At 49.0% G+C, this 17,954-nt stretch overlaps 1 protein-coding gene and 1 long non-coding RNA gene across 4 annotated transcripts in view; one reads left to right on the top strand and one right to left on the bottom strand.

The window, feature by feature from the left end:
* LOC142559530 (uncharacterized) overlaps window positions 1-11,112 on the top strand; it is a 174,980-nt gene extending 163,868 nt beyond the window's left edge. Inside the window, exon 3 of the long non-coding RNA XR_012823146.1 lies at window positions 11,064-11,112. This is a non-coding gene — a long non-coding RNA (uncharacterized LOC142559530). The remainder of the gene's footprint in view (window positions 1-11,063) is intronic.
* The window catches only part of LOC142559529 (uncharacterized), a 197,545-nt gene that overhangs the window by 139,728 nt on the left and 39,863 nt on the right, over window positions 1-17,954 (bottom strand). The gene's annotated exons all lie outside the window — the stretch shown is intronic.

The raw sequence follows: 17,954 nt of genomic DNA on the forward strand, positions 1-17,954 counted from the left end.
CACGAAGTAAGCTTTCTTGAGTGATCGTTGATATCCCTCCCGTGCATCCTCCTACACACACACTTACTGTTTGCTTTCTCCTTCTTTTCCGCTTGATATTACCGGTTCCGTTTGCTTCCTGTATATAGGGTGTAAAGGAACCTGGGGAGTAAGGTACGCTGTACAGGTACTCCCTGTATAGGGTAGCAAACCGGACGCTCGCCTGGCTGTCCTCCCTGCCTTTTCTCTTGCTATCTTTCGCTCTCCCTCTTTCATTGTTACTCTCCCGCGCGTAGTCTGAGATGCACAGCGTTGGCGCCCTCTGTATATCTCTGTCTGTCTTGATGTTCAAGAGTGTTGCTGACAATGGGATCTTTGAGGCTACCTTGAGTTTTTTTTTTTGTTTTTGCTGTAGGTGGCCTAACTTCTCTTTATCAGTGCTTTATGCAGGTATCGATGCGTAAAATTGCGTTTATTTTGCATCAGCTTCATTTTCTGCCGACGCGGAGCTCCACAGGCCCTTGAAACACTACAGACAGCTAGTACCAGCAGCGAGATAGTAATACTCGTGCCTTCAAAGGCGTAACAACAGAGATCCACGGAAGATTAAATATCCTTTTCAAAAACGTCTGCACGTGGCAACTTTTGTAGTGATCCGGAGCTGGTATCACTTCGTTATCCCTTGGCATTATTAGATGTGAGACTTCGAAGCGCTTTCTAGGAGATCGACACGGTTTCTCAGAATCCACTGGCAAATTTCACCTTTACGCTCCACAGTAAGCAGCTCTGTGTACCGGAATGAATTGCATCGCACCGAAAGACCCGTTCCTGATGGATCCTGTTTCATTTGAGCAGTTTTGTGAGTTTGTGTCTGTGTGTGTGTTGTGTGTGGGGGGGGGGGGGGAGGGGGGGAGGGTGCATGCCCAAAATAAGAACACAGGTGTCACCCAATCCGAACACTATGATGGAGCCGCCGCGTCTGCTAGCGACCATGGATCTGATTGGCCAATAATTGGCCCGGTTTCGTAATTTCGCAACGCATGCTGAGAGCGCCAGTAATCGGGTGCTTCTTGGATTACGCGTATCGCTGTCTAGCGCGCACTGAAAGTTTCTTGTGACATTGTCTCATAGCTCGAGAGCCGAATCAAGGATAAGGCCTGGCTTATCCCGTCACCAACGTTCCCGCTCCTTGCACCCAATTAGCGTCGCTACAGAAACGTGATAATCTGAACGCTAGAAAATGAGACGGCAGGTGAGTCTAATAAGGCCAGTCAGGTCCTGGAAGGAGAAACCCTATATAGAAACCGCTCTACTTTTGTTCCATTTATTTTTCCATCAGTGTTGCCACAAACCAAACACAGACGGCAGGTTCCTAACATTTGCTAACATGCAAGCGTGCAAGGGACGACGCTTGGGCAACGTTGGATGAAGTGCTCTCTGATTCCCCGAGCGCAGAGGGCTTCGATTTCAAGAGAACTTGCCGCTAAAGGTCACGTGACATTTCGATTGAACGCTTCTGTTCTTGTTAGATACCCGCCGTGGCTGCGGAGTGCGCTTGCCGGCACGCTGGCGGCAAACTTTTATTTTTATTTCAATGAGAGTGAAATGTAATAACGCCCGTGTACTGTGCACGTGTATTGTGCACAGGGTGCACAGTACATGGCGACAATCTTTTCGGTGCTTTTCTTCCATGTTTTCCACGAGCCACGTTCCTTACATTCCACCCCCGCTTCCAAATACCACCCAGATAAACCAGAGCAAGTGCCTAACTTCATCGCCTTGGTGCTCTTACTTAGCGTTTTGTTTGCTTAAATACAGAGTCCTGATTCACAGTTGTTCTTTTATTTGCAAATGTCTCTGCTGTGCTCTTGAATGACATTCCTCTTTTAAATATTTAGAATTCAGTGAAGTGGGGACGCAAGTGGAAGTCCATCGAAGATTTCGGCCACGTAGCCATAGATTATTCTTTCTTTTTTATTTTTTTCTTGCGATGTCTGTGACGAGATCCTGTAGAGGCTGAGGAACGCACTATAGAACGTGCGGAAGAAAGGATGCGGCAGCTGAAAGTGGCGGCACTCGATTTCGCAGCGCGATTCCTACCGCTGAGCAGCAGCACCTCACATCGTGCCCCCTGGTTAAGCCACGGGGCAGTATGCCCCCGCAGATCTCTCGACTCACGAACCAGGGTTCCCCAATACGCGTCACCGTTCCGCGTCCAACGGAAAACTTGTGGCCGTACGTGACCGCCTTCCGGTTCTCTTCACTTCGTGATTGGCCCGCGTCGCGGTTCATCGAAGCATTTAACGACTTTGCGAAGAGAGAGAAACGAAAAAGAAAACGAAACGAAGCTACTGGACACCACGCGACAGAAATGTGCCGTCCACAAGCAGCGCGCACGTGCGCGTAGTCCCAATGTGCTATCCTCGGACGCGCCACAACACACTAATACCCGCTGCACTCTACCCCCTCTCCCTAGCGGGGGCCCGAGGACCGAGATGCTCGTCCTCGTGTCGTTCGTGCTCGCGGCGTGAGCACGAACGAGCTCCCTTCTGTTTTCCTTTTTGCCGCCGCTCCCTGGTTCCCGATGGTCTACGCGATCCCTTGGGAACCTTGGGTGGCGGCAAGTTCTTCGTAGGGCCGGTGTGTCGCACACGGCCACTGGCGCCCCGGTCGCAAATGCGGCGGCTTCTTAACGTCGTCAAGGAGCGTCCCTGCAGCCACCTCCGCCTCTCGTGCTTTGACGATCGCGTAGGCATACGGGCCTGGGTGGTTTTGATTGCGAGCTGTTCCTGATATCCTGATGATTTCCGTGATTCTGTGACGTTCGCAGCTGGCGTTTTTTTTTTCTTTTTCTGTTTTATGTCTTCATTTGCGAGTCGTGTCGGGGCGGTGTTGAAGACTGGATAGCGTGCTTGCGCCGTCGATTCTCGGCGTCAGCTGGATCGACCGACGCGGAACCGAGCTTGCAGTCGTAGGTTGGGATCGCGTGACTCGGGACGGGCAAAATTGAAGACTTCCGAAAGAGGCGTCTCCCCTGCAGTAGACCTAATCAAGGTGTCTACGAAACGCTGTTGAAACATAAGAATGTCATGGTTATGGCAAGCGTATGACTTCGTCTCGATATCTTCCTCGGAGTCTTTTGTTTTACATTGCCTATTTTTTCGGTACGTTTCTGATTGTTCTCAGAATATGTCACTCTTCACGATGAAATGGTGGGAATATATTAGTCTAGGCGGTCGCGCCGTGCTGGTCCTATATTTTGCGATGATTCTTTTCTTTTTTCTCATTTTGTCCTTTGTCGATGGCTCGCGCAATGTCACAACTCGCGGCCACCGCGGGAAAGAGCCATACGGCATGGAATACCGTAAGAAATGGACACAATCGGAAGCAAAGGAAATTTGATAAAATATTGACCCCTTGTTTTACGTTTTGAATAGACGAATTCAAACGAAGAAAGAAGAAACGTTTTCGGTGTGTGTTGTTTCTTTTTCGTTTGTCTCTATTTTTCTTTTTTTGTTCTCAAACAGCTCTCGGGAAACTTGTTATTGGCTTGTTTCCTCCGCTTCCTGGCGTATTAAGAAATTTTCCTCCCTGTTTATACGACCACTTGTGACGAACACATAAAAAGATGAACGCTACATTGCCTCTATATGCGCGAGCATACAGTTCTCTCATTCTCAAATTTCAATGCCCTTTTTCGCTTCTTCAGCGCAAGGTAGCCTGCTACCCTCAGCGTGGATAACCTCTCTTCCTTTCGCTTATCCCGCCTATCTCTCTCTGTGCTTCTTTTCACTATCAATGACGAACTGCCTTTGCTGGCTGAACGCGTCAGCCTGACGGCATGGGAAACAACTGCCTCATTTTACACTTCTTTTGTCAGATCGGTAAAACCAAGCGGATTAACAAAATTTTGCTCGACTTCACCGTCGATGGCACTTCGATCACTTCTACAAGTTGGTACACTTTCGCACGATGCGATGTATAGAGGGACGCGTGCCTTGTATAGACTTTCTCCTGCTGCTTGCGCGCATGCGCGGGCAATTTTCGAACAACTATAGAAACAATGTCTTGCAGCTGAAACAAAAGAAAAAAAACACTCGCACTCCTTTTGCACTGAGGAAATTGAATTCGGAATGAGGGTAAGGCATGTTTCTTTAGATTTTCTTTTTCTTAAAGCAGAAAACTTCCAGCGCGCCGGTCTATTCCTAGCTTCTTTTCTTTTTTTCCTTTTTCTTCCCTTCTCGGTCCATCCGGTGCAAAGGAACTGAAGCAGTACAGCTTCGTAAAAATCGAGTGAAGCCGAGCTGTACAGTAAAGCCCAGTCGGGCGGTCCACATTTGCAATCTCTAAGCCGGCCTGTCTGCCTCACTGAGGCTTCCGAGGAAGTCCCGCGCTTGAAACCTTGAGCCCGTTGGAACCAGGCAACAAGGGGAGGGGTTGCGCAATGCAGAGAAGCTCATCAAGGCTCGTTTAAAAAAATAAAATAAAAAAATAGCGGATCCCGGCTCGACCTTGCCTAATTTCCCCGGCCGTGTCGCTTCAGTTTGTGCCAGGGAGACGGAGGTATAGATAGAGAGCGAAAATGAGGCAGAGAGTGGGCAGATGGAAAATCTAGAGCGATCGGTGAAAATGCCAAGCCGAGTCTCTGCACCCGCTGAGGACGTTGCAAAGGCGAACGTTGTCTGCCACACAGGAGGTAGTTGTTGGTTTATAATGATATGTAAACCAAAGGGAAGAGATTATATGCATACATAGTGCAAGAGAGCAGCAGGCAGCGTATCTAGAGCTCGCGCCTCCCGGATGACTGGCGATGTGGTTGCAGCACCGGGCGTTCCTCTTCACCACAGTTTATATATATATATATATATATATATATATATATATATATATATATATATATATATATATATATATGTTCGCTTCATATTGTTTGATTATATTTGGTATTCCCTGACGCGGGCCGGACCCCGGCCCGACTTTTGGGCCATACCGCGGCCCAAAAGGTGCGAAATTTTTACTCTGCACACGCACACTCTTCTGTCCCCGCCGTTCTTCCCTCGATAAACGCCGAATATCTTTTTCACCCTCGTGACATCACGGCACCGACGCGTAGCTGTGTACCTCCTACGTATGCCTCCTATGTACGCCCCCTACTTTTCGGTGGCAACACGATTACACCACTGCCGCAAATTTACGCCAGCAGCAAAGTAGAATGCACTTGGTTGCAGCAACAGGCACCGGGGCCGGGATGAGCTTGGACCAATGACACCCTCATCCGTCTATGCCGTCAAGGTAACGGCATGTGATGACTTGGCCGGGTGCAGCAGACGCAGCCGCCAGCTATGTTTCTTGATTATGCTCCATCATTTTTCATGTTTTGCGTTGCCACCCAATACCACGTGGAAGCAAATCCGAACAAAGACGTTGCTTTTTTGGGTGCACTAACGGTTACTAAAACATGATTGAAGCCCGTGAGGCCATTGAGGCTCCGGATACCGGGCACCGAAGGCAAAACCGCTTATTTGTAGTCGTCATTTTGTTGTCGTCTCAACGGATTTCTTTTTCTGTTAAAATATATTTCTGTTTCTTGTGCTTCCCAGCAATATTATCGAGTGGTAAACGACTCTGTGCGTTCTGCATCGACAACGACGCACCAAGTCAGCGGTCTGTACTCCCTCGCTGTCCAAACCGGCCAACATCGGCCGCCACGAGCGGTTCTCGTCGGGCCAAGCTGCATGAAATAGGCCTAGAGTGAAGACTAGACTGGTTTGTAAGGCATTAGAATCACCAACGCATCGCAAAAAAAGTGTGTGTTGGGCTGTTGAGCACGAGGTCGCGGGATCGAATCCCGGCCACTGCGGCCGCATTTCGATGGGGGCAAAATGGGAAAACGCCCGTGTACTTAGACTTGGGCAGGAAGGAAGGAAGGAAGGAAGGAAGGAAGGAAGGAAATGCAGGGAGGTTAACCAGGTCAGCTTAACCGGTTTGCTACCCTACACATGGGAGAGGGATGGGGGAGATGAAAGATGGGGAATGGGGAGAGGGAGGGAGAGCACATAGCACAGCACACACACATCGTCCGTTGGAGTCCATCAATCTGGCATGGTACGTGATATCACTGTCACAGCCGCTTGTCCAATCCCGTCTCTTTCAAAAACCGAAGTAGTCCCTTCGTCGCCTTCACCTGCGATGTCTTCTGTTGGCGGCATGTGAAAATCGTGTCGAGGGACAATGGTCTAGTGTCAAGGTGCGCTAGAACAGATGCCAGGGACTGTCGCTGAACATTATAGGTGCACGTTAAAGAGCCCCCGTGGTCGAAATTTCCGGAGTATTCCACTACGGTGTGCCTCGTAATCAGAAAGTGGGTTCGGCACGTAAAGTCCCATAATTACATAAAGAAAATGCACAGAGGACGGTAATGTACCGACCCATGCACGATTGGCGAAGCAACGCAGAAAAGGAAAGGGAGACTTAAGTCTCCCTTTGTTCGTGATTTTTGTGCTGCTTCACCGCTCTATATCATTAAACACGTGACTATGTTAACGTTCACAGCAAAACATCTGCGAGATAACTGCTGAAGTTGCACCCCTTAGCTTACCGCGGGTAGCTTGGTGTGCGGGTTGCGTTTGCATCGCAATGTGCACTTGTTTTCAGCTTTGTATACTTCCTGACGTCATGAATGTGGCCTGCTCCGTACAAGTGGCGACGTTTTTCAAAGACAGGCGCACGAAAATTCGTTTTCCCGATCGTCACGCCTTAAAAGCCGCCACTCAAAATGACTGGAAGCACCGTGTCCGTCTTCTCCCCGTCGTCTGCACCACATGCCAGTCCTCTTACTGCTGCCGTTCGCGGCGCTGTTCGCCAGAGCGCTGATAGCGCCTTACAACGGCCGCCCAGCGCTTATATTAGCTTTGTGTTTGGTTGAGCTCTGCGCTATCAGGTGGCTGCACCGTGCAGGCCACTCATGTCAGTGCTCCCGCTTATCCGGTCTGCTCCACTTGCGTTTACCAGAATACCCGACACGGTAAAACTGCATATTTTCTTCGCTTTATCTTTCCAAACTTCTAGACAATCATCGTTTTATATGTACATATATTAAGGCAATTAGTGATTGCGGGCATGCCTAGTCATGGCTAATTCTGGCATGTATGGGTGTGTCTTAATTTTGGCCACCAGAAGAGACAGTCTACGTAGACAGATAATAAGATAGCTTCGAGGCTGAGTAATAGAACGCGTCTGAAACCGCGTAGAAGGCGTTATTCTGACGTGCGGCCACCTCGCGTCGGCAACAAATAAGCTTTAAAGAAACGGCGCAAACGTATCTCTCCATTTTAACGCTTTGCGTGGGCGAAAACACAGCGAAGCTTACATTAGGCGCATAGGAAAACGTGGCTACGTTTTCTTGTGCGCAGGCGTCCTTTCTGTCGAGTTCCCAAGCTTCATCTTCCCAACCCAACCAAAGTTCCCAACCAGAGTTCCAAACCGCCATCTTGTTTGGACAGCGAAATTGCCTGACCTCGATGCTGTCTTTCTTGACGGCTCCGTCAGAACAGGGGCGTGACTTAAGATGGCCACTGTCCGCTTAGCCGTCTACTTTTCCGTCTACAGCGACTATTATAGGACAGCCGAAGAGACAATGTTTTGTAGAATATGATCAGTTTGCATAGTCTCAAAGCCCCTTCGAAGCCGGAAGGACGAAGTTTTAAGCAAATCGATGCACTGCCTCTCGTTCCCGTGATGGCTGAGCCGCCATATTACTGGCAGCTCCCGTAGACAACTCGCGCCACAGTTCCCTCTGGCGACTTTTGCATGAAAGTATGTCAAATACCGGGGTGGTAGTGTGTGCGTCCACATCACCAAAATCGTCTTATGCCCTAACTCGACCCAGACATATGCAGCTAAATTTACCATTAAGAGAAGTCACGCAAACTTGCTGCACAGATTAAGCGACAGAGAAGTGACGTGAGCCACGAGTATTCGAATCGATGCAGAAGCAGGCATTAATTGGCACAACAGGTCGCAGCAAAAGCGGCAGAGGCGTCGCTTTCACCTAACTTCATGGCGTATTTTTCAAGCTGTTGTCGATTTCAGTGATGTCGTTCGCCCTTTCGCAGATCCTGTTTATATTTCGTAGTTTTCTCCAGAATTAAGTACCTTTCGGGGAATTCCTCACGCCAAGGCAGCCTCTCGCAAAAGGACATCTCAAACGAGTTCGCTTGTAATGCATACATGGTTGAAACCGCTAAGTCGACACCATTAGCCGGGCCGACACTTGTGATTTTCTTATTCAACCTGATAAGATGGGTGCGCGGTTCTCACGAGCTTGAACCAGGTTTGGCAAAAGTAATATTTTCGCCTGTGGCTGTTATTCGTTCTTTCCGATTTACGAGTGATTCTAAAGCTTCTATTTCTGCGCATGAACGGATCGAAATCTGGAACCTCGATATAGGCGCAGTTGCAGTCACGAATTGACGTTCGACTTGACTGTCGATGCACATTAACACGTTCACGCAGGCGCACACGAATTAACTGCGCCTCGCACATGCTTTCGATGGAAACCGGCGACAGGCATGGAACCCATCACAGTGATACCATCCAGGGACGTGTCCACAGCGCTAACGCGGGGAAAAGAGACGTAAAGACTAGGGTAAGAAAAAACAGAAAAGAAGAGAGAAACTCGTGAAAAAATAAATGCGTGCCAGTCGCAGTCTCCACGTCGTCTCCACAAGGACACCCACGCTGCACGAGTCGTGAGAGCTGACGAAAAGAAAGAAAGAAAGAAAGAAAGAGAAAGAAAGAAAGAAAGAAAGGGGCAATAGGGAGGAGGAGTGGTGTTGGCATGCGTGCGATGGCGCACGTAGGAGAGACATTTGAGACTAAATGAGAAGGAATGAAATGGTTCGGAGGTGTCCGGGGGGGTGGAAGCCGACCGGAGGAAAGGGGTGTGGACAGAGCGGCGAGCCAACGGGCGAGCATTATGCGAGGGTGCATGCAGGGCGCTCTGATGAAATGAAAATGGAGGAGCGCGATATCCCTCGCCGTCTTTCTCCCTTCTCCTCCCCTCACTACATTCTTTTTATCTCTAATTTGCGCCTTGAAGAGGCGATAGGGTTTCGGCGAGGGAAATACCATTGCAGCGTGGAAAAAGAAAGAAAGGTTGGGTGGGGAGAAAACGGTTAAGGGCTTTACGACTCATCGTAAAATGTGCGGCGACTTTCCTGCCGCTCGGGGCTTCGTCCTCTTTTCGCTCCCTCTTTGCCGTTGTCGCTAGGCGGCGTTAGCATCTCTAAAACACAGTCTCACTAAAAGCGTGCAGCGTTTACGAAGGTAGGGGGCTAGCGACAGCCAATCGGCGGAGCTCACGTGACAGGTGGAATGCGCTTCTACGTGACATGCAGGCATCCGTGAGACTTCGCGTTTGTTGCCAACGGCGGCAGAGGAGAACGGATAGCAGACGACAGTGCAAAGCGTGTTTTACAGCACCGTAATGTTTCTGCGCGGAGTGAAATGTGCCTGAAACGTTGAGCATGCGCTGTACAAGCGTTTTCTGAAACTTGGCACTACTTTCTCTTGCGCATTGGTGACCGCAGTAGATTGCACCATAACTTCCAAACCAGTGCACGCCTGCCATAGTGCGTCTATTTTTTTATGCTCTCTGTCATATCCCACACCTCCTCTTTCCCTTTTTCTTCTTGCTAATACTGACCAATGCAATTTCTTTCTTCAGGCTTCTCGATTCCGTAATGCGCCCACTTTTCTCGTCTTCCCAATGTCAACCCCTGTTAAGCACCGCCCACAATGCTATAAATGCCAATTGTTGAGGCAGGAGGGCCCCAGATGACGGTCCGAAAACGGACTCCCGAGAATTAGACCGGGTACGCCGAGTTTGACGACAGCGATATGGGGAAAATGTCCCGCGCTCAGGACTGATGCGAATAAGCGCCGTACGGTACCGTTTTGGCACTCAGGCATTCTAGCTTCCATGAGCTTCAGCGCGGTCGTATTCACCTGCGCGGTCGTAAATTCCAAGCGTTCTCGTCGTATATGTGGATAGACCGGGGCAGATAGGTTCGAACTCTTTCCTGCGGACAGCTTTTTGAAATGCTGTGTTTCAATGTGGCTTTGCGCTGCTTGCACGATCTTTCTATGTCTAATAATGGGCTGGAAATGTGAAGCAAGAACACTTCGGTTACAAAAGTTCGATTTCTGGGGGGACACTGTGGGGGTAAATATGGTGATGTTGGTAAAGGTGGTGGTGAAGTTGGGGAGAGACAGAAGAAAGGAAAGGCAAGGTGGTTACGCAGGCGCCCATCTGCCGGTTTGCTACCCTGCACAGGGGGAATGTAATAAAGGAACAAAAAGAGGGGGAAAATGGGATAGCTGCGCGACGAGCCTAGCAGAGGTAGCAGAGACCTGTCAATTTCAGGAACTCTAGTTATAAAGGCTTTCTCCTTCCTAATTAGAATATGTGACACGTGCCGACGCTGGAACGGGCTAGTTCATCCTGCCAGTCGAGTTTGACATTATCCCCGCCTGTGGCGCCTCTCACGCTATCTGACAGTTTCTCGCCAAGTGTTCAAAAGATCAACTGTCGCGAATTGTACGCGCAATATTTCTCACCGAGTGTGCGCATTCTTAATGACCGTCTTTGCTCGAGTATAGCGATGCGTCAATCAGAGTGGCTATGACGGTGGACGCACCAACTCGGCAATAACTTGTCCCGAATCAATGAAAGTTTTGAAGGTTGCAATCCATCACACGGCACGCGAAATGGGATGTCAGCGAAAACCGTTGATCTTCGCAGGCATTCTGCTTAACATATTTAATAATACATAACGTCTTCGTCGAAATGCAAGTCTCACTCACACGTTCCTTGATAACGTGTTCTTTTTTTTCCGGTTATAGCGTAGCTAAAGCCTCACCACAGTAAGGACAAGAGCGGGTCCAGCAAGTTTGCTTAATACGCTTTCTCGGCTATTCCGTTGCAGTTTCGTGGAAAACATTAATATTAGAGAGATTCTGTTGTTATACTACTGTTCCACGGCCCACATTTATAAAGCGTTTGTTTTGTCACATTATTTTAGCTGCGGAAGAGAGGTGACCATACAAAGAAGAAAAGGAGACAGCCATGGTACGTAATGTTATTTTACTCCTTTTTTTCTTTTTCATCTGAGGGGTGTACGAAAACACCGCGTTATACCTGTCTGGGTCAACCGCCGCTTTCTTCGCTTTCACGCCGACCTCGTAATGCGCCACAGCGACGTAAAATAAGTAAGGAGACGAAAGCCGTAAAACAAAAGAGAGAAAAAAAAAGAGACAGAAGAGGAAAAAGAAACACAACGGAACCTATAAAGCAGGTAGACGACGTGTGTATATATACGAGTATATACCTTGATGGAAATCAATTATGTACACCATCGCCGGGCTCTGCTTTCGCGGGCCAGCAGCGCTCCTTCGCGCTCCCGTTTTACGGTAAACCGGGGTCTCCTGCGCCGGCTGCGGTGGGCCACGCGAAGTGATCGCTGCCGTGGCACTCCCATCCGCAACAACCCGACATCAAACGCGCTGCTAGAGCGGCGCTGCGAAGACGCGCAGTCGTACGGCGGGCCCGCGTGTGCTAGATAGTGCGGCTTAAATAATTGACGCCGCCAAGCTCGACGCTTCCCCCGTCCATCTTACATTTTTCCTCTCACTTTATTTTGCAGAAATTTTTTTTACAACTACTGCCCTCTTCTTTCCCTTTCTTCATATTTGTCGTTTCATTTCTTTTTTCTCGTTCACCTTCCTCTTTCTTTGTTTCTCGCACGCGCGATCCGAAATCGATGGTTGAGGTGGCCGGGAAGAGAGACGGAGAGATGGAGCGGTTTGCTCTCGGCCGAACTGTAATACGCGCGGGCACTTCATCGGCCGCGCGTCATAATGCCGTGTCGTCGTTCGTCGAAACGGACGTTTGATACTATTCGTCGGCGAGTCACGCGATCCGAGACCAGCAGAGCGCGGGCTGGGAGGCGCCGGGCAGTGGTGTGTGGATCGGGCAGAAATGGAGCTTGTCGACGCGGCGATTGCTTTAGCACTCTCGGTATCCCTCTTTCTCTCTCTCTCTCTCTCTCTCTCTCTTGAAGAGGAGCTCTCGGAGAGCTTCCCGAGCGGCTCGTCCGCCGTGGTGTCGTTCGTTGGTTCGTTCGGTTCGGTTGAGTGCGCCGGAGGTAAAGCCGAACGTCGTCGCCGTCGCAGTGTTAAGCACGCGATCGCTCTCTCTCTCTCTCTCTCCTTATTATTTTTTGCTCTTGTGGGTTGTGGTTTGGAGTTGTGATTCATCGCTTCGCGAGCCGGATGTCGTTGATCGCGAAGAGTGTGCATGTGTCGGTTCGGGGGGCGAATTCTGCCGGTCTGTTTTGGTTGCCTACTCCATGGGCGCGCGAGGACTGCGAATAAGGCGGAAGATAATTGTGTCACTTTCCTTGCTTTGTGCGACAGTGTTTATACGTGCCTGCCGATCGTCTCTGGCTGATTGGTCGGCGCCGTTAATTGTCATACGGCAGCGCCAATCCCATGACAGGACGGGCAGTCGGCGGCTGTAAATTGTTTTTACTGGGCATTACTCAGTCTAACATACTTAGCCTTGAATTTGAGCGCGTTGCTCATTCATTTCTGAACCTACAGCAGAGCGTTTAGGACGGCACAATAGCGATATAAGTGTGCACCGCATGTGCCTCCCACCGGCGGGAAGTTGTATTTTTGTCCGCTTTTATTTCCGCTTGCCTCGTTATTGCTGTATTCCAATTAAAGAAAAGTTTCACTTGTCTGTTGGGCCTCGTATGGTTTCGTCTAACGAAAATCGAGCCCCTCGGTTCGCTCTCTTTCTGATCACGTGTTGCCTTAATGTGACGTGCTTGTCGCAAAACACAAGCTCAATGCCTGTCAAACGTCGTCACACTGTTGTAAACAAAACTCCCTCTAATCAGTCTTCTTTATTGCCGCGAACAGCGCGAAGTACCCTGTTATGTAGTTTTATTATCTTGTGACTTTATAGCTTTGTATACATGTCGCCGATAAAACAATCAAATAAACAAACAAGAAAACCCCGACGGAGCTAAATACTGTGTCAAATCACCAGTTTCTGTGGCTTCTCAAGAAGGGCTTAGGCAAACAGAAGTTTATACTTCAAAATGTATGCCGAGACTGAGCGGCAAGGTGTTCACACGGAAGGTATAACAACTCTACCGGCTACTTCGAGCGTTCTCGTGGTCAGGTTGAGTTTGCAATGTTTTCCATGTCATTATGGTATTGACATGAACTGTGCGTGCCAGTATGGGTACCTCTAGGAACGCGATTTTTGCCTGTGTCAACGTTGTTAGCTTAGGTTAGGTTAAGATCTGCTCGCGCAGAACATCGCCAGAAATACAGGAGAGAAGCGCGTAAACGCACAGAGACAATGGTTCGCACATATCACTTCACGACTCGTAATTGCTTTAAGAACAAGCACAATGATAAAAAACAATGGTCAGCTTAGTTTCTTGATCAAAAGCGCTACGTTTTGCTTCTTTGGATAATAACTGAACTCCACAAATAAAATAACGCGACGAATGACGTTAAGAAAACCTGGGAAGGATTCTAATTAGGTTAAGAAACTGGAATGGAGACGGAGAAGCTCAGCCGAGCAAAGAACTGAGACGCTTGAAAAACGAAGCAGCGGTACTGAGTAAGAGGCGCAATAGAGGACTTTGTGGAGCTTCTTTGTTAATAATCACAGCACTGGAGCTATACATCGAGTGTGTGTGCATTATATAATTAACATGGAGAGCAGGTGTCTTCTTTGCATTCTGTAAATAGATATGTCATATCCTGACTGCGCCCTCTCGATAATTTTGTGCAACTACTATTTGTTTTGTAGGTAATACATGTTGGGAATGCATATTTCGTTTTTTTTCTTTCATGATAATGTTTGCGTGCTTGTTCACATCTCTGCATTTTTATGTGCTGAATATTGTTACCATTATTGTGCGCACCGAGTTACATTCGTTATACCGAATCTCTTTGTTTGTTATAGGCTTCTTAAGTAAGTAGGTGGTTTGATAAGAGCTTCATCTCCAATTATTTTTTTCTATTCCCTTTATCCTTGTTTTTATAGAAGGTGGTCCTGCCAATATTTAAAAAAAAATCTGGACGCTGGAACTTTCTGCTGTAACGTATGTCATCATGTGTAAATTTTTTAATCACGTATTTTAAGTTAAGGATCGCGAGGGCACGTAAGCACTTACGAGTTGTGAATTCGAATGCAATTATGTCCAATTGAACTGAGCGGTCCTTCAAGTTATGAACTCCTCGCGGGTAAGCGAGTGCCTTCAGACGCTTGGCCAATGCCTCCTAGATCGCACAACGCCGGTGAACTTCGATCCGTGACGCAAAGCTGCCTCGCCCGACTGCTATAGAACCTAATGGGGACGTTCCTGAGCAAGAAGTGACAAGATTTTGACGTCACCGCTTTCGTCACGCCAGGCTTGGCAATGTAAATTTCGGTCCAGGTATCATTATGTCATAAGGCAGAGTAAACAGGCCTGCTATCTAGAAGGTGCTGGCTTGGCCCAGACGGTAAGACGCTCGGCATCTAACCGAGGATTCGTAGGTTCGAAACTCACTACCACCAACGTTTTTGTTTCGAATTTAGGCGAAGGTAGCACGCAAGTGAGAGCTTGGGCGCCCAATGAACGCGTGGACAACACAGGCTTGGGAGGGTGACGTGGCGTCGCGATGATTCCCTCTCCCCTAACGCCACACCTGCCGTTTCAGCGTGGCAGCAGGTGTCCCTCTCACCTGCTCTGTTCCGTCGAGGCACGCACGTGACCTGGCATAGCAGCCAATGGGAATTTAGGCGCCGTTTCGCTGGTACCGTCGCCGGAATTTTCCCTCAATGAGCCCTTTGATGCCTAAGCATCAAAAGAGCGTCAACGAATCAATAAATTTAGGCTTACCCGCCGTGGTTGCTCAGTGGCTATGGTGTTGGGCTGCTGAGCACGAGGTCGCGGGATCGAATCCCGGCCACGGCGGCCGCATTTCGATGGGGGCGAAATGCGAAAACACCCGTGTGCTTAGATTTACGTGCACGTTAAAGAACCCCAGGTGGACAAAATTTCCGGAGTCCCCCACTACGGCGTGCCTCATAATCAGAAAGTGGTTTTGGCACGTAAAACCCCAAATATTATTAAATTTAGGCTTAGTGGCTAAGCAATAGCGGAAACTGATATCTTAAGTAGAACTTCCTGCGGCTTCCTCCCATCATGGTAGAAACTAGGTAAGCGAGAAGAGCTTGATATTGGAGGAATACATCGACGCAAAAGGAGTTATAACAACGACGCCAGAGACGAATCAAGCTGTAACATCCCAAATCTATGGTTAAGATATGAGGGAAACCGGATAGCGAAAAATCTCCGAATGTTTTTCACGACCTGAACCGGTTTAAGGTAAAAGGAAGTCTATTCGAACAATCGTATCCGCGTCTCGCCACCGACTAGACTGCTGCCTCCGAGATCGGACACCCGCGACATTGTATATGGCGGCAGGGCTCCTGAACCGTAGCCATAACGGCGTGAATAGTAGGCTTGCCCGAAACAGTTCATTTCTGTGTTTCGAAGCCAACCATCGTACGCCATAAGAGCCTACCTACCCACCGACCGACTGAATAGCGCTCGATAAGTGGCGAAGAATGCAGTACCCCCTCTGTCGTAGAATGTTCAACGCTGTGCTACACGCCGTCTCGTGTATATAGGAGTAGTCGGGTTACGACGTCACTGCGAATCGCAACAGGTGGATCCAAAGACCACGACTGCTTCAGAAAACCCGAGGAGATAGCAAAGAACGCTTCCCATTGAAGCACTTCGCCGCAAAGCCCTAGATATATTGAGCGATCCGCCTGCGTGTATGAGGATGCGAGCAACGCCTCACCGCAGGAAAAAAAATGAGAGAAGGGGAGAAAGCGCTGCTGCTTTCGCGTTTCCCGAGAAGCTTCATATTCGCCGCCATCGCGACGCGCTGCTTCCACTTCTGAAGGCGATGCGCTGCTCGCCGCGAAAGCGTTAATCGCCAAGCTGCCGCTGCACCCTCCCGGCTCGTTCGCCGCTTCCTTTTCATAACCAGAGTCTCCCCAGGACCAACCTTGCCGCTGCGACGTACCCTCCTTCGCTTCTAGCCGGGACTTTGCTATCTACCCCTCGAGTCTCGCAGACTCCCTTCTTCTCCACGGCGCTCTTTCTCTCTTACTCGCTTTGCGGTGATCGTCACGGTTTCCCCTCTGCCTCCGTTTCCCCAAGCCTGCTCCCTATAACAGTTCTCTTCCCTTCACTTAGACGCGCAATATTTCTTGCATCGTTCTTACATACTTCTCTCGCCCGTGTTTTTCTCGACAGTGTGCAAGCAAGGGGAGGAGAAAAAAAAAGAAAGAAATACAAATAAAAAAAGACATAACGAGTGCGTTTATTCTGCGGCGATTGTCCAAACATTAATAACGCGCGCTCCTTCGCCGCCACGGAGTCCTCCGGAAAGAACGCAGGCTGCCGCGTTTAGCGTTTGTGCCCTTCTCCCCCATCCATCCCCAAACCTCCGGCGGGGCAGATGCTGCTGGTCACCAACTATAGAGAGGCCACTCGCGTGCACGGCGACGCCGACTAGCGTCGCGTTTGCACTGTTTGGATGTTCCCGGCGAGAGGAAGGGGTTGAAAAGGCCCGTCCACGCTGAGCCATATCGAAGCCGTTGCCGGCGCACGAGCTGGAGTATGGGACCGTTTACGCCAGAGGCTCAACCACTCGGATACGGAAGCGCTTTTCAAGCGAATATCTTTTTTTTTCAATTTTCTGCGAATACTCCAGGAATTTGCTGAGCGTCGTTATTACAGCTGCTGACCTGCCGAACGGCTAGCACACGCGGGACAACACGCCTATAACGAATCGACTATATATATTGCCTTTTGTCCCTTAGATGCAATGAAAAGTGGGCGGATCGCGGAGTCAGTGTAATCCACAGTGGTGTTAGTCCCGCGGGTCGTGCAGTGGGAGAGCGCCCGCGTCTAACCGTCTTAAGGTGTAGACACCTAATTACTTAGTTGTAAAACGTGCCTCAAGAAGCGGAACAGCCTTCATAACCTTTAATTAACCACTTCACGGAAGCCTCCCTTCACATAGGTCCCAACCGGTGCGTTGAACCTGTGTAACTTATTCTGCGGGGAAAACACTTGCATAGTGTCCGTGCCCCACGCTATGCACCGATTTGGGTATTTTAAACGCCACAGCCAGTTAGCTACCGCTGCGGGTTCTTCTCATTACGTTTAATAAAAATAAGTGGCTAAGTTTTTTTTCGGAGCGCACTACGACAGTGTGATTGCATGCGCCGAGCTTGTAGTTTTGGAACGCAAAACTGGAGGGCTTGATTTGAGCTAATTCGATTTATTTGACGATGGAGGAAAATGCTTGTGACTGTAGTGATCGATGCTTCGTTAAACATTTGATCTTATAGTGGGTATACCGAACGGGCATAAAGGAATCAGCGAATAAAAAAATACGCACATCATTGACGCAATGACGAGGGGTTAACCGCTGCGCGCTTGAATCTATGAGGAATGTGCTAAATAAAACATTTGTTATGATGTGTAGATAGGTATTCAGGCAAGGAAAAGAAGCCATTCAAGGAAACACTGAAACAAAGAATGATTCAATCAGAAATCTGTGCACATCGGCACAATAGAAAATCAGAGCACACGTAAGCCCTTCATTAGAGTCGCGAATGCGAAAGCATTAATGTTCAGTCACATGATTGGCTTCCTTCGTCATAACATTTCCAAAGCCCCAGTATCCTACAAATTGCTGCTATGCAAGACCCTAGACCAACCCAAGGTAGAATATGCCTCGTCTGTTCGGGATCCCCCACCCATATCACTAATCACTTCCCTGGAATCACTTCAGAATCGTTCTGCACGCTTCATTTT

The sequence above is a fragment of the Dermacentor variabilis genome, chromosome 10, assembly GCF_050947875.1.
Source record: "Dermacentor variabilis isolate Ectoservices chromosome 10, ASM5094787v1, whole genome shotgun sequence".
NCBI lineage: Eukaryota > Metazoa > Arthropoda > Arachnida > Ixodida > Ixodidae > Dermacentor > Dermacentor variabilis.